Raw genomic sequence first — 15,618 nt, 5'->3', positions numbered from 1 at the left:
TGGATGAGCTGCACTACCTGAGCCACTTGTGTGGGTTGTAGACTCCGTCTCATGCTACCACTCGAGTGAAAGCACCTCCAGCATTCAAAAGTGACCAAAACATCAGCCAGGAAGCATAGGAAATGAGAAGTGGTCTGTGGTCACCACCTGCAGAACCACTCCTTTATTGGGGGTGTCTTGCTAATTGCCTATAATTTCCACCTGTTATCTATTCCATTTGCACAACAGCATGTGAAATGTATTATCAATCAGTGTTGCTTCCTAAGTGGACAGTTTGATTTCACAGAAGTGTGATTGACTTGGAGTTACATTGTGTTGTTTAAGTGTTCCCTTTATTTTTTTGAGCAGTGTATATTTGGCTAAGGTGTATGTAAACTTCCGACTTCAACTGTATCTATGCGACGTAGTATGCAATTTCCACTTTTGGCTCGTGAGCGCTACTTGCAGAACCACTGGCTGAAAGGTATGCAAAAGTACAGGAGAATCCCTTTAATTGAGTTTCTCTCTCTGTTTGGAGGGTGGAGGCTGTTGCCCAGGCTGCTCCTTTGTGGCACACACACACACACACACACACACACACACACACACACACACACACACACACACACACACACACACACACACACACACACACACACACACACACACACACACACACACACACACACACACACACCAAAATGCCATCCTGCTCCTAGCCAAATGTCAGTGTGGTTTCTGCCAGGGCCATATATACAGCATGGCTTTGGTTTAGGCCATCATTTTTCAGTAGGAGAGCAAACCCTCAAGTTTCTACCGTGTCTATGATGATTCCTTCTGGTTTTGGTGTTTGCTTACATTAGGTGATTGATTGAAACCCTATTTGTATTCTATCATTATTGCAGATCATCCTGTGAGAATTATTGTCTTGAAGCCTGTGTGGTAGACCAGATAGTGTTGTTTGTGAATGGCTGCCTTCTCGCTGGTGAGCGATTGACATTGTTTGTCTGTTTGGGTAGACACCTGGCATTTCTAAAAGTCACCACACATGACTAGGCTGCACTGATCAGCCTCAGTGTGTGTGTGTGTGTGTGTGTGTGTGTGTGTGTGTGTGTGTGTGTGTGTGTGTGTGTGTGTGTGTGTGTGTGTGTGTGTGTGTGAGAGAGAGAGAGAGAGAGAAAGAGAGAGAGAGAGAACAGAGAGAGAGAGAAAGAAAGAGAGAAAGAGAGAAAGAGAGAGAGAGAGAGAGAAAGAGAGAGAGAGAAAGAGAGAGAGAGAAAGAGAGAGAAAGAAAGAGAGAAAGAGAGAGAGAAAGAGAGAGAGAAATAGAGAGAGAAAGAGAGAGAAATAGAGAGAGAAATAGAGAGAGAGAAAGAGAGAGAGAGAAATAGAGAGAGAGAGAGAGAGAGAGAGAGAAAGAGAGAGAGAGAGAAAGAAAGAGATGGAGAGAGAGAGAGAAAGAGAGAGAGAAATAGTGAGAGAAAGAGAGAGAGAGAGAGAGAGAGAAAAAGAGAGAGAGAGCCATTCATTCATTGACATCAGTGAAGAGCACCATGTCTCCTCTACTTTCTTGTTCATAAAACAAGTCAGATAACTCAAAGATTTGGAAAGACTTATCTTGTCACGTACACTGTCATTTAGGTTATTCTAAATCCAAATGGACATAGCTTTTATTGGTTTGGCAAACTCTCCAACGTCTACTCAACTGTCAAACTATTTCAAAAGATTTGGATCATATTCAGTCAGTACAGTCTTTCAGTAGAATGAGGAGTTCGATGCCGACATCTTTCATTACACACATGTAAATGTATCAATGATGGTCGTTTTTCAACTTCTATATCTTTGTTGGCTCGTCCGCCAGTCTTCTTCTATGAGCATGAGTAACGCAAAGAGAGAAGAGTTAGTCAGACCTCTTACTGTTCAATATATCCGTTGTTTTGCATCACTCTGAGATACATCAACAAACTACCCTCTTTCTATCAAAGGACTGTTTGTACTTAACTGAGGGTAAATACAAGTGATGTTGTTTATTTTAAATTCTGATCCCCGTACGCTTTTGATTTAGCAACAGTTAGCTCTCTTTATGAGATCCGGAGAAGTTAACAGGAGTGACTATCATTAGTCATAAAGGCCCTGGCTTTTTCCTGACCATGTTACCTGAATGGATAAATAATGCAGAACCTGTCATGTTCAGGGACACAGAGTGACCTTTTTTCAGAACACTATGTTCCCTTGAGTTCAATGTCATGGAAGCAGACTTATCTGCTGTGTGACTATTCTAATTGGTGTCTTTGAAGCCACACACCCAAACAACTACCTCCGTTAAGACACGACTAGATACACAACCCACAGCCATATATTTTTAAATATGCAGCATTGGGCCTAATGTCAACACCAAAGAGAAGTTTTCTTCCTCTTATGTTGTGGTTTATAACGAGGATGGATGCAGATGCGTTGCTATTAACCCCACTGCACTGCAGTGCTGCAATGTGGGCTGCTGCCATGTTGAGTTAGCCAAATGATACATCTCAGACAACTATGCGTCTATAAGGCATTTATTATGTTGGCTGCCAGAGAACTGTGGCATTGACAAGGAAGGGCAGGGTGCTCACTAATGTTACATGTGCAATTTCACAGCCACTAACATTGTTTTACTAGGTGTTAACAATTATATCACTTATCAGTGAGGTAGAAATATGTGTTACGTGTTTTATTAACTATTTTAAGCCTGAATATGAGAAATAAGATGCATTTTAGTTGGCATTAAGAATACATAGGCTACACAAACAAAATGAATGATACATTAATTACTGGAGGTGCATTTACTTTTATGTAGGCCTAGAACTATTTTCAGAGGTGTAAAGTACTTAAGTAAAAATAGTTTTAAGTACAACTTAAGTAGTTTTTGGGGGTTTCTGTACTTTACTTTACTATTTATATTTTTGACAACTTTTAATTTTACTACACTTCATTCCCAAAGAAAATAATGTACTTTTTACTCCATACATTTTCCCTGACACCTAAAAGTACTTGTTACATTCTGAATGCTTAGCAGGACAGTAAAATGGTCTAATTCACGCACTTAAAGAGAAAATCACTGGTCATCCCTACTGCATCTGATCTGGCGGGCTCACTAAACACAAATGCTTTGTTTGTAAATCATGTTTGAGTGTTGGAGTGTGCCCCTGGCTATCTGTAAAATAAAATAAACAAGAAAATCGTGCTGTCTGGTTTGCTTAATATGAAGAATTTGAAAGTATTTATACTTTTACTTTTACTTTTGATACTTAAGTATATTTTAGCAATTAAACAGACTTTTGATACTTAAGTATATTTAAAACCAAATACTTTTTGTTGGATTTTACTGGGTGACTTTCACTTTTACTTGAGTCATTTTGTCACGTCCTGACCAGTAAAAGGGGTTATTTGTCATTGTAGTTTGGTCAGGGCGTGGCAGGGGGTGTTTGTTTTGTGTGTTTCGGTGTTTTTTGGTTTACGTTCTATGTTTTCTATTTCTATGTTTATATCTAGTTTTCTATTTCTATGTTGGGTTTTTGGCAATGACCTCCAATTAGAGGCAGCTGGTTGTCGTTGTCTCTAATTGGAGACCATATCTGGTTGTGTTTGTTTCACTTGTGTTTTGTGGGTGGTTATTTTCTGTATAGCCTGGGAGCCTTATGGAACTGTTTTCGTCATTTGTTTATTTTGTTTAAGTGTTTTCTTTAAATAAATTAAGAAGATGAGCACTTTACCCGCTGCGCCTTGGTCCTATCCTTACGATGCCTATGACACATTTTCTATTAAGGTATCTTTACTTTTACTCAAGTATGAAAATTGGGTACTTATTCCACCACTGACTATTTTAAGTGGTTGGGGGAAACTGGGGTATGGGGTGATTGGGACGGGACTATTAAAAACCAGTGGTGTAAAGTACTTAAGTAAAAATACTTTAAAGTACTACTGAAGTCTTTTTTGGGGGGTATTTGTACTTTACTTGGCTATCTGTAAATAATGTCAGTGTTGGAGTGTGCCCCTGGCTATCTGTAAATAATATCTGAGTGTTTGAGTGTTCCCCTGGCTGCCCATACATTTTAAAAACAAGAACATGGTGCTGTCCACTTTGCTTAATATAAGGAATTTGAAATTATTTATTATTTTACTTTTGATACTTAAGTACATTTAAAACCAAATACTTTTCGACTTTTACTCAAGTAGTATTTTACTGGCTGACTTTCACTTTTACTTGTGTAACTTTCTATTAAGGTATCTATACTTTTACTAAAGTATGACGATTGGGTACTTTTTCCACCACTTAACTCAGATCTCCAGTCTAGTTATAATCTCATGATGTGCCAATTTTAATTTAATTCAGAGACAAGGGATCAACCTTTTAGGTTTATGTATGGCATCGGATTATGGTCATGTAAAATCAATCCTCACCTCCCCCTCTTATTTTCCATTGAATGATGGAACCGTCTGTCTGTCAGTGCTCGCCTCTTTGTTCAAACCGGTTCAGCTCCTCACCCGCAGCGTCGCCACCGGTGTACAGGGAGTGAGCACCTGCGCCAAGCGTCTATCACGATTTAGATCAGATATCTCCAAATTGGACATGAGGCAGATGCTGAATATTAGTCGTGGAGCAGACAGTTGACCTATATGCTGAAGGTGTAGCGCGTTGAATCTTTTTTGTTGTTGCTCACTTACCGGTTATTGTTTTTGCTGTTTCACCCATTCGACTCATCGCTGACAGTCAGACTGTACGATTGGAGCATCAGGGTAGGCTACGTTTGAAACACCTGCACAAAAGCGCAACGTACCGCTCTAACATTCCTGCGGAATTTGTAAAAACTTCTTTCAGGTAAGATTGAACATATTAATTGTCTGTGAATTGTCTACTTTTTCATTTGTTTGATATAGGATGTGTGGTTATTTAACCCTGTCTGAACAAAATTGGATAATAGCTTGCATGCAGACTGGTGCATCAGCGGCGCCTGGACACGGGGGATGGAATTGATGCATCTTGCTCTGTAAGCCTTTCTTGGCCAACCAAGCAAAGATTTCAGCCCAAGTATAAGTACTTTCAGGTGCTCCAACAGGAACATTACATAGACAGGTCCTGCTTTGCATAGACACCAGCGGGGTATAATAAGGACTTTAACAGGGCTTTTGTATGGACATGTTATGCATTTTTGTATAAGGAGTAGGCTACTTTCATGTGTTCTACCAGGAAAATGACATAGCAGGATCCTGCTTTCCTTATAAACACCATAGGGTATAATACATTACTTTAAAAGGACTTTTGTATGGACATGTTATGCATTTTCTAAGCGATTATTTCTGATCTTCCTTCTGACCTGTGTTGAATACCATGCAGGAAGGATGTGGGCATCTATAAGCTAATCAATGATGATCACCATGACTACCTCTACATCTGCTATTAAACACCACCCTCACTAAGCTTGCAGTAGCTTCTTCTTGTGATCTTTTGAAGGATTTAGATCCAAGCTTTTCATTTTATGACCCGCATGTCCCCCAAACGGCTTCTTCTAACCGAAGGATCTCTGGGCTTGTCTCGGGAGACTCAGAGGGAAATATACTTTCTCTGGAGGGGCCAAATGGGAGACACAACTATCTGATACCGCAGGCTACCATTAATGTGTAAGAGGCATTATGGCAATGGCTTACATTTTATTTGTGGCATTTAAGAGAGCATCCTCAATATATAATGGTCCTCAAGTTAATGTTGTGTGTGTGTGTGTGTGTGTGTGTGTGTGTGGAAGAAATAAGAGAGAGTGAGAGATAAAGGGAGAGAAAAAAGAGAGCTGGAGAAAGGGATCGTTTGGCAGACAGCTGATGGAACATAGATCAGTGATCAGAACACCTGCCCAGCTGTCATGTTCTCCATTATGCATAATGGTCCCACCCACATAACCTCTCAGGGGCCAATCAGAGGTGTGGCTGTCTGTAACCCCAATAGCCTGGCCTGGGCATGACATCAGAGATACAGGCGATAAGAGAGATAAAGGACAATGTTAGAACTAGTTCTGTCTCTCTGCCAACATTCTCCTAGGCAAAGATAGAAGAGGTTGCTGTTGTGGCATACAGAATATTTGTCCATTTCAAATGTACTTTATGCCTTGTAATCTGTCAATGTGCTCATTTGATAAATAAGAGGCAAAGAAACAGGGTAAAAATATTAGCAGCATCAGAATGATGGAAACCATTGTGGATATAAGTACAAACATTCCTGCATAGTGGTCACGAATTACATAGTCCTACTCCAAAGTTGTTCCAATGCACTAAAGTATATCCACTTCAGCTAGGCATGTTTCACACTGGTGCTCAATGCTCTAAAAGTCTTAAACATACAGTAGAGCTTGTTAATGAAAATGTCCCAATCACTTTGTCTTAGGAAGCGGAGCTGTGTTAGTCACCTTGACATGAGGTCTATTGTGTGAGATTGTCCGAGTGCCCTAAGCCTTGTCTATCTATTCATTATTCTAGTCTTGAGCAGTGGCTTCCAACCTTTTCGGTTACTGTACCACCAATATAATTTTTCTCTGCCCGGAGTACCCCTGAAGTACCCCCTCATGTCCATTTGACCAGTAGTCCTATGGTCTCATAAGTCTTCTCAAGTACCCCATGTAGATAGGCCAAGTACCCCCAGTGGTCCTAGTACCCCTGGTTGGGAACCAGTGGTCTAGAGTATAAAGTAGCCAACCTCTTTTTGATAGGCCTTGTAAAGAAGAGAGTTTAGCATGGCGAGGTTAACTAGCTTTTCCAATACAGAGTTTGGGCTGATGCCATTGTGAAACCACACAGAGAGATGGGGGGAAGGAGGGAAAGAGAGAGAGAGAGAGGAGACATAAGCAGGCAGAGAGATGGAAGACAATAATGAAAGAGGGAGGAGAAAGAGAGGAAACAGAGTCAGTAACTGAGACAGAGCCAGGGAGCATGAGGACCTTACCAACCAGACTGAAACTTCTCCAGTGGCCCCCATGCATCTTTCATTCTGTCTGGGTGCGTGCGGGAGAGTTCACTCCTGGGTTTCCTAGACCACCGCCAGAGGCGTCACAGACCTCCCTCACACCCTCATCAGATCAGAGACAGGCTGGATGCCTCCCCTGGGAGGAGCTGACCTGCTGAAGGAGAAAGGAGTGTGCTAGGCTAGCCAAATCTACTGGCAGGCTGGTTAACCACGGCATGGGCCAGATGCCATTACTATGCAACCTACTCTATGCTAGTGTAACCTTTACCAGTGTTTGTGCAGCCAACTCCCACTACCCCACAGCTAATTGTGGTAGGGTTGTGGCTAGAAATATTGGTCATTTTTCACAATAGGAAAATTCCCCAAGATAAATTATTCCCAAGAAAATTCCCAAAGCTATACGTGGACCATAGCCCAGAATCACTGATTTGTGTTGGAAAATGCGAATACGGACCTATGGCATCTCAGAAATAGCCGTAGGTCTATAATGTTCAAGATATTCTTTAGAATCACTGAGCACAGGCGGAAAAGGCCCACTGAGCACAATCAGGAAGGGCTGTTTTGATAGAGAAGGGCTGAACTGGCAACGTGTCTCTGAACTGGCAACATGTTGATTTTAGTTGCCAATATGTGCAGAAAATATCAGCGTCAGCACACCCTGGAAACTAATATATTTCAGGTGCCTGGAGAGGATATGAAATGATTAACTATCTAAGAGACTGGAGTGTCTCTATTCGGTTGCCAGTTTGGACGTTTTTCAGTGGCCAGAAGGTTGTGGTTTATGATAATCAACAGCTAGACGTTATTTTCAGGCACGGAGTCTGTTACTGTGAACTGTGTAGTATGAAACTGCTGCACATTAGTGGGGGATGGGATTTAAACTATACAGTGTGAAGTGGTTTGAGTTGTTTTTGAGAAAGTGCTATGATAATCATCATATAAGGGCTTGGGGTGTGTGTTCTAAATGTGTGTTGTGTATTATGTGTTATTGTGTAACTAACTATTTCATAATTGGGTTTTTAATGTTGTACTTGCTTAGCATTGAGCAAATGCAAAAATATGGGGGATTAGTCCCTCGAACCCACAACCTTTGACACACTAAGAACTGTATCAAAAGCCCAGAGGATTGGTACTGTAGAGTTGTACAACTTAATCATGTGGTCATTGTGACACAAACAACAGGGGAATAGGCCACTTTTTGTCTTGTCTTGTTTATTGGGCAGGTTTTAACCTGGACAGTTCCATTGTGACATATTCAAGTAAACCTACCATAGAAATGTAGGCTATGATGCAGTATCTTTGTTTAGAATCTACTTCCCATGCATGCAGATATTGTGTCTTATATGGAAAACTGGAGGCATCTACCTGTGAGGGGTTTACCTGGTATTTACCTTTTAGATTGTATGTGATGCATATTGTGCTTGGATTTGGCTTTGCTACCATTTCGTATGCTTTTTTAAAGAAGAAAAGCATTGTGGCTACCATTGTGTGAACCCATTATGTTCTGTATGCAATACGATTGAATCGGACTGAAAATACAGTTTTGAGTGAAAGATTTATTTTCTCCATTTTGGCAGATGTTAATCTTTGAGCTCCCATGTATTGATGACGTAGACCTCACTCTGCCTTGAATTTCAACAATTTCAAGAAGAGGGGAGGGAGAGAGATTTTCCACCTCAGATTCTCTCTCTCCATTTCCCCTGCTGTGAAGTCTCCAATGACGAGCAACCCAGAGGGGGGGTTGGACGAATCGAGCCATCAATCAAGTTTACTATTTGCACCCTGGGAAGGACTGACCCCCCCCCCCAAAACCAATCACCACAGGCCTGGATAAGACAACGGCACCACAGCTAAAAGGTTCTCACACAAAGAGAACGGCCTCTCTCTTTGTTTCTTGTCAGCGGAGAGCCTCCTTTCTCTGGTATTGACTGGTAGCAGATGCTGAAGGTCATGCTATCACGTTTAGTATTCCTGTTTGAGCTGCTCAATAGCAAGCTTTTTGACACATTTCTGATGGCTCCACATTTGTTGGAGCTTCTCAGCTGGTTGGCTCTTGCGAAACCAGAGTTGAAGAATGATTCCGACATGAGCTACAGTACATACACTCCATATAAGACACTTTTAGTTGCTTTGGATAAAGGCTAAATTACCATATTATCATGTTATTGACCCTTGTGTTACTCTGTATACTGGTTGCCAGAAGACTCCATATGACCTCCATATGATCTCCATAAACTAAGTGCTACTCCCCAGGGTCTAGTCACATCATGGTGTCCAATGATGATTGAATTTGGTCATCTGTGTTATTTCTTATGAGAATAAAGAAGTCCACGATGACAACTTTCATGCACGTTCAATATATGACGTTTATTACCGACGCACCGTTGCTCAGACCAAGGCTCTATCTGCAATAAATGTTAGTATGTGGTAGAACTCTTTTTTTTTTTATGCACCTAGTTTATATTCTGTGGACTGAGCACCTCTTCTGCGTGTCATTAAACATGTAAACTCCTGGATGAAGTGGCAGCCATTGAAATGGAAGTAGTTTATCTCTGTGGCACCAGCACCTCTTAGCCTGAATGTATAATTTCTTTTTACATTTTGATGGCCACTTCTCTGGCCATGGCTATGTATGAAATGGCACCCTATTCTCTATATTACTACAAAAATAGTGCACTATATAAGGAATAGGGTGCCCTTTTGGATGCACCCCATCTCTCCCAGTGGGTGGATTAAAGTCGAAGGGCTAGATCCTATCAGATCCGTGCTATAGCCGACACCCACATAGTGGTTGTTTTGGCGTGTCGGAGGTGGAACTGCGTAAGAGCTGTCAAATCCACAAGCGGCTCCTTGCGTTACTATATCGCCGATTTTTGAGAAATGCCATGCGACCGCTTTAGAAGTTCATGCAGCTGCATTACAAGTTCAAACACTCAAATGCGTATTATTCTATTGTCTACACCTCAATTAGACTGAGGCTATAATTCCTCCATCCAAATTAACATGAAAACTGACATTATTTCTATCATCGATAGAGCTTAAACTTTCTATCGCCGTTTGAACTTTAACCCTGTATGTATAATAAGGGAGTGGTTTGTGACACATGAGCAGCCGCTCACCAATTTGTCAGCTCATACTGCAGTTCCACTTCCAACACCGCCAAAACTTCCGCTATGTGGATGTCGGCCAACGTAGGTTAACTCTCGATCTGATTGAATCTAGGCCAAAGCCACTGCCCATGCACCTGATCCCTTCCACCTGATGTTACCAGCCACATTGACCTCTCACCTATAGCCGTTCACCTCTGACCCCTACCAGACATACAGCTGGAGTAACGGACCCGGCGCAGGCGTCTTAACAGCCCCTAGCTACAGTTGAAGTCGGAAATTAACATACACCTTAGCCAAATACATTTAAACTCAGTTTTTCACAATTCCTGACATTTAATCCTAGTAAAAATTCCCTGTCTTAGGTCAGTTAGGATCACCACTTTATTTTAAGAATGTGAAATGTCAGAATAATAGTAGAGTTATTTATTTCAGCTTTTATTTCTTTCATCACATTCCCAGTGGGTCAGAAGTTTACATACACTCAATTAGTATTTGGTAGCACTGCCTTTAAATTGTTTAACTTGGGTCAAACGTTTTGGGTAGCCTTCCACAAGCTTCCCAGACAGACTAAGCAAGTTTTTTGCTCGCTTTGAGGACAATACAGTGCCACTGACACGGCCCGCTACCAAAACCTGCGGGCTCTCCTTCACTGCAGCCAATGTGAGTAAAACATTTAAATGTGTTAACCCTCGCAAGGCTGCAGGCCCAGACGGCATCCCCGGCCACGTCCTCAGAGCATGCGCAGACCAGCTGGCTGGTGTGTTTACAGAAATATTCAATCAATCCCTATCCCAGTCTGCTGTCCCCACATGCTTCAAGAGGGCCACCATTGTTCCTGTTCCCAAGAAAGCTAAAGTAACTGAGCTAAATGACTACCGCCCTGTAGCAATCACTTCCGTCATCATGAAGTGCTTTGAGAGACTAGTCAAGGACCATATCACCTCCACCCTACCTGACACCCTAGACCCACTCCAATTTGCTTACCGACCCAATAGGTCCACAGACGACGCAATCGCCATCACACTGCACACTGCCCTAACCCATCTGGACAAGAGGAATACCTATGTAAGAATTCTGTTCATCGATTACAGCTCAGCATTTAACACCATAGTACCCTCCAAACTCGTCATTAAGCTCGAGACCCTGGGTCTCGACCCCGCCCTGTGCAACTGGGTCCTGGACTTCCTGATGGGCCGCCCCCAGGTGGTGAGCGTAGGTAACATCTCCATCCCGCTGATCCTCAACACTGGGTCCCCACAAGGGTGCGTTCTCAGCCCTCTTCTGTACTCCCTGTTCACCCATGACTGCGTGGCCATGCACGCATCCAACTCAATCATCAAGTTTGCAGATGAGAGGAATTAAGCTCGAAACCCTGGGTCAGTGGTAGGCTTGATTACCAACGACGAGACGGCCTACAGAGAGGAGGTGAGGGCCCTCGGAGTGTGGTGCCAGGAAAATAACGTCGCACTCAATGTCAACAAAACAAAAGAGATGATCGTGGACTTCAGGAAACGGCAAAGGGAGCACCCCCCTATCTACATTGACGGGACAGTAGTGGAGAGGGTGGAGAGTTTTTAAGTTCCTCGGCGTACACATCATGGACAAACTGAAATGGTCCACCCACACAGACAGCGTGGTGAAGAAGGCGCAGCAGCGCCTCTTCAACCTCAGGAGGCTGAAGAAATTCGGCTTGTCACCAAAAACAATCACAAACTTTTACAGATGCACAATCGAGAGCATCCTGTTGGGCTGTATCACCGCCTGGTACGGCAGCTGCACCGCCCATAACCGGAAGGCTCTCCAGAGGGTAGTGAGGTCTGCACAACGCATCATCAGGTGCAAACGACCTGCCCTCCAGGACACCTACACCACCCGATGTCACAGGAAGGCCAAAAAGATCATCAAGGACAGCAACCACCCGAGCCACTGCCTGTTCACCCCGCTAACATCCAGAAGGCGAGGTCAGTACAAGTGCATCAAAGCTGGAACCGAGAGACTGAAAAACAGCTTCTATCTCTAGGCCATCAGACTGTTAAACAGCCATCACTAACATTGAGTGGCTGCTGCCAACATACTGACTCAACTCAAGCCACTTTAATAATGGGAAAATTGATGTAATCAATTTATCACTTGCAACTTTATATTATTTATATTAGATAATGTTTACATAACCTACATTATTCATCTCATATGTATATACTGTACGCCATACCATCTACTGCATTTTGCCATCTTGATGTAATTAGATGTATCACTAGCCACTTTAAACAATGCCACTTTATATAATGTTTTCATAACCTACATAACTCATCTCATATGTATATACGGTACTCTATACCATCTACTGCATCTTGCCATCCTGATGTATTGTATCACTAGCCACCTTTAACAATGCTGCTTTATGTTTTCATACCCTACAATACTCATCTCATATGTATATACTGTACTCCATACCATCTATTACATCTTGCCTATGCCGTTCGGCCATCACTCATTTATATATTTTTATGTACATATTCGTATTCATTCCTTTACACTTGTGTACAAGGTAGTTGTTGTGGAATTGGTAGATTACTTGTTAGATATTATTGCATGGTCAGAACTAGAAGCACAAGCATTTCGCTACACTTGCATTAACACCTGCTAACCATGTGTATGTGACAAATACATTTGATTTGATAAGTTGGGTGAATTTTGGCCCATTCCTCCTGACAGAGCTGGTGTAACTGAGTCAGGTTTGTAGGCCTCCTTGCACGCACATGCTTTTTCAGTTCTGCCCACAAATTTTCTATAGGATTGAGGTCAGGGCTTTGTGATGGCCACTCCAATACCTTGACTTTGTTGTCCTTAAGCCATTTTGCCACAACTTTGGAAGTATGCTTGGGGTCATTGTCCATTTAGAAGACCCATTTGTGACCAAGCTTTAACTTCCTGACTGATGTCTTGAGATGTTGCTTCAATATATCCACATCATTTTCCTCCCTCATGATGCCATCTATTTTGTGAAGTGCACCAGTCCCTCCTGCAGCAAAGCACCCCCACAACATGATGCTGCCACCCCAGTGCTTCACGGTTGGGATAGTGTTCTTCGGCTTGCAAGCCTCCCCCTTTTTCCTCCAAACATAACGATGGTTATTATGGCCAAACAGTTCTATTTTTGTTTCATCAGATCAGAGGACATTTCTCCAAAAAGTACGATCTTTGTCCCCATGTGCAGTTGCAAACCGTGATCTGGCTTTTTTATGGAGGTTTTGGAGCAGTGGCTTCTTCCTTGCTGAGCGGTCTTTCAGGTTATGTCGATATAGGACTCGTTTTACTGTGGATATAGGTACTTTTGTACCTGTTTCCACCAGCATCTTCACAAGGTCCTTTGCTGTTGTTCTGGGATTGATTTGCATTTTTCGCACCAAAGTACGTTCATCTCTAGGAGACAGAACGTGTCTCCTTCCTGAGCGGTATGACGGCTGCGTGGTCCCATGGTGTTTATACATGTGTACTATTGTTTGTACAGATGAATGTGGTACCTTCAGGCATATGGAAATTGCTCCCAAGGATGAACCAGACTTGTGGTCTCCAATTTTTTTTCTGAGGTCTTGGCTGATTTATTTTGATTTTCCCATGACGTCAAGCAAAGTGGCACTGAGTTTGAAAGTAGGCCTTGAAATGCGTCCACAGGTACACCTCCAATTGACTCAAATGATGTCAATTAGCCTATCAGAAGCTTCTAAACCCATTACATAATTTTCTGGAATTTTCCAAGCTGTTTAAAGGCACAGTCAACTTAGTGTATGTAAACTTCTGACCCACTGGAATTGCGATACAGTGAAATAATCTGTCTGTAAACAATTGTTTGAAAAATTTGTTGTGTCATGCACAAAGTAGATGTCCTAACCGACTTGCCAAAACTATAGTTTATTAACAAGAAATTTGTGGAGTGGTTGAAAAACGAGTTTTAATGACTCCAACCTATGTGTACGTAAACAGCCGACTTCAACTGTATCTGCTGCTATTCATTTGTATTGTGACTGTTCCTTCTGTCACATCTCTCTCTCTCTGTCTTCATCACCATCTCTCACACAGCGTTACAAAGTTGGTTACACTTGCTTTTTAACACAAATCCAGTACATAGGTTGATTGAGCTGCGTTGATTGAGTGCATTTTGCATCTGTCTTCACTGACAGCTCCCTGCTGTCAGTGAAGACACACACACACACACACACACACACACACACACACACACACACACACACACACACACACACACACACACACACACACACACACACACACACACACACACACACACACACAATAACACACATACTGCATGAAAGTCTTCCACTGATAAATGAAATGTTTATAGTTCCATTGCAGTTGTATAGCTCCACAAGGGGCTCTATACCACTATGCCTTTGTATCTCTCTCAGGTTCGCAGCACCTGAGTAAAGCACACCAGGGTTTATTGCACATAAGTCATATAGAAGCACTGTGCTCAGTTATGCTATATATAGCAATACTTATTTGATAAGTATGTTGAGTGTGTGTATATATATATATATATATATCTCCATATTTATATGATCAATATGGTATTGTATCTGTAGGCATTGTGTAATGTGATAACGCTGTAATTAGGCTCCTGCTCCTCAGTAATGATATGAAGCATTATAAATCTTAATGACCTCAGAGTCATTAGACGTGGCAGTCTTTGGACCATCTTCTAGACAGATGAGGTTACTGTGTGTCTGTCTCTGGCACGCAGCTAGGCCAAATCTTAGCCTTTCATTTGAACCTCATCTCATAAGATCGGTGACAAGAGGATGTTGCAGTAGGTTAGTCAGTGGTCCCATTCACTCCCCCACTTAAGATGTAAGGAGACAGAGGGTTATGGTCTTTGTTTGGGTAGCAATAATAATAATATATTTTATTTGCAGAGCCATATGGTTGTATAGACTAACAGTAAGTTAAATATAGTAGTCCCATTCACTCCCCCCACTTAAGATGTGAGGACATGGGAGACAGAAAGAGGGGTATGGACGGCTGGTAAGCTGTTACAGTATGGTTAGTACAGTATGATTGAGTAGACTTACTGTAGATGGCTTGATCAACCACCATCTGTCATGCTTATGTTCTGGGCGGTAACCTCAATATTGTGGGGCTTACTGCTGCATGGTCCCAGGCTATTTACTCCAATAATCATCAAGCCCAATGGAAATCATCACTTATGTGACCTACTTGTGATTGATGCCATTTTAAAGATTTACTGCCTAGCTGCGATGTCTCTTTTCCACATCAGTTTGGCAGTCATTTTGCATCTACAAGGTGCTACCTAGAACCTAAAAAGGTTATTTGGCTGTCCCCATAGGAGAACCCTTTTCGGTTCCATGTAGAACCCGTTCCATAGAGGGTTCTACGTGGAACCCAAAAGGATTCTACCTGGAACCAAAAAGGGTTCTCCTATGGGGACAGCTGGAGAATGTTTTTGGAACCCTTTTTTTTCTGCGATAGCATCTTTTTGTAATTATAATTGTCTAACTCTCT

General features: G+C 42.2%; 1 protein-coding gene across 1 annotated transcript in view; it reads left to right on the top strand.

The window, feature by feature from the left end:
• Positions 1-4,480: 4,480 nt before the first annotated feature.
• The window catches only part of ncana (neurocan a), a 72,661-nt gene continuing 61,523 nt past the window's right edge, over positions 4,481-15,618 (top strand). Inside the window, exon 1 of the mRNA XM_014192009.2 lies at positions 4,481-4,837. The gene's annotated coding sequence lies outside the window, so the exon portion shown is untranslated. The remainder of the gene's footprint in view (positions 4,838-15,618) is intronic.

This window comes from Salmo salar, chromosome ssa03, assembly GCF_905237065.1.
Source record: "Salmo salar chromosome ssa03, Ssal_v3.1, whole genome shotgun sequence".
Classification (NCBI taxonomy): Eukaryota; Metazoa; Chordata; class Actinopteri; order Salmoniformes; family Salmonidae; genus Salmo; species Salmo salar.
The sequence above is the reverse complement of the archived record's forward strand: the minus strand, read 5'-3'. Positions and strand labels throughout refer to the sequence as shown.